The sequence below is a fragment of the Apaloderma vittatum genome, unplaced genomic scaffold, assembly GCF_000703405.1.
Source record: "Apaloderma vittatum isolate BGI_N311 unplaced genomic scaffold, ASM70340v1 scaffold23592, whole genome shotgun sequence".
In the NCBI taxonomy this organism is placed as follows: Eukaryota; Metazoa; Chordata; class Aves; order Trogoniformes; family Trogonidae; genus Apaloderma; species Apaloderma vittatum.
Genome location: NW_009705569.1, coordinates 11225 through 11559, shown reverse-complemented (window position 1 = coordinate 11559; position 335 = coordinate 11225).

Sequence of the window (335 nt, the reverse complement as noted above, 5' to 3'; positions counted from 1 at the left end):
GTCCCTTCTGCCCTTAGAAAAGGCGACGGCAGGCTTCAGCTCCACCAACAGGACAATGCGCGCTGAACTTGGTTTTCATTTCGGGCGGACCAGAGCAGCGGTGCTGCGGCCGCATCCTGCCATAGTGTCCCTGCTCTCTTCGGGGCAAAACTGCTGGGAAAGGGCCCGTTTTACCCGCGGCTGCGTTAGGAATGAAACCAAGATCCTACCTAGGGAAGTACCTGAACCCTGAAAGTGGTTGTCACCTTTTAAACCGTTTCTGAAAAAGAAATTTCTGAGAGGGCAGGATGCTCTTCACCCTTTCTCACCTCTCTCCAAACGCTTCTGCACTGCTG